The sequence below is a fragment of the Pristiophorus japonicus genome, chromosome 1 (genome assembly GCF_044704955.1).
Source record: "Pristiophorus japonicus isolate sPriJap1 chromosome 1, sPriJap1.hap1, whole genome shotgun sequence".
Classification (NCBI taxonomy): domain Eukaryota; kingdom Metazoa; phylum Chordata; class Chondrichthyes; family Pristiophoridae; genus Pristiophorus; species Pristiophorus japonicus.
The window spans coordinates 163,627,023-163,628,210 of record NC_091977.1 but is presented as its reverse complement, the minus strand read 5'-3'; the positions used below and the strand labels follow the sequence as shown (position 1 = coordinate 163,628,210).

The 1,188-nt window shown below is 42.4% G+C and overlaps 1 non-coding gene across 1 annotated transcript; it reads right to left on the bottom strand.

The window, feature by feature from the left end:
• Positions 1-401: 401 nt before the first annotated feature.
• trnag-ucc (transfer RNA glycine (anticodon UCC)) lies at positions 402-473 on the bottom strand. The gene has a single exon. It is a non-coding gene; the product is annotated as a tRNA-Gly (tRNA).
• Positions 474-1,188: the final 715 nt, after the last annotated feature.

The window sequence follows — 1,188 nt, the reverse complement described above, 5'->3', positions numbered from 1 at the left end:
ATGCCTTCAATAGTTTCACTGAAAGGTGCACTTTTATAGCTTAGCACCTCTCGTCTAATACATTATATTTCAACTGCTATCTCTTTAAAGTTTATTATTCCCTGTGCATCTTTCCTGATAACACAAAAGACAATCCTTACTGCCATTTATTTATTTGGGTGCTGTACCTGCACACTGTTCCCAGAGCTTTGCACAGTGGAACTCTCTCACAGTCAAACATTTCATCATTTCATCACCAGTGCCTCTTTAATTGCTTACTGATACAGATAGCTCCCGATGGAGACTATCAGACACTTCCAGTTTTACACTTTCTTGATTAAATCCTTGAGATGCTACTGTAAGAACTGCTTGCAACCAGAGTCATCAGAGGATCATTTCATCCTCAAGTAGAAAGTAAAAAATGTGATGACTGGGAATCGAACCCAGGACAACTGCGTGGAAGGCAATCATGCTTACCACTGTACCACCATCACACAAAATTCAGCTTTTCCCAAGATTTGGACTCGGATTGCTGGATTTAGAGTCCAGAGTGCTCACCATTACACCATTGAACCAATGATGCCCAGCTCTTTAGTGCCTATGCATCTGGACACAGTTAAACACTTAATGCAGTCACGAGAATCCTGACAGAGGAGAAGCCACACCAGCCAACTGGAAATCCATTCCCATTATTATTTTCAAACTAATTTTCCAAGCAGGCTATTTGTAGCAAAATATAAATGATCATATTACTACTTTGCTACAAATGTTGTTTCATATATGTTTACTGGAAGACAGCTTCATTGGAGCATTCATTTTGGTATTTTATTGTCCATTATTTCCATTAGTTGGGATGAGAGCTGGGCCTGCTAAACTGTGTCTTGTTATTATTTCATTGCGGGGGGTGGGGGGGGTGCATTTCCTCATAATTTCCACCAGTTTAGCTTGAATTGTCGTGGGAATTTTTCCAACAATGGAACTCGCAGGGAAGCCGGTTCCAGCAGTTAGGTGCCTTTAGATGACCACTCTTAAGTTTCCTCACAATCCCTGAGCCATTGCGCGATCCATCCACCTCATTTAGATGTGGTCACTTGTCAGCCGGTGATGAAGGACTCCCAATTTTTCGGACTTTACACAACTGCTACAGCCGGGGCAAGTTCCACTCAGTGAGGGGCAGCAGCTGTCAGAATCAGCTGGGAAAGGCAGAAG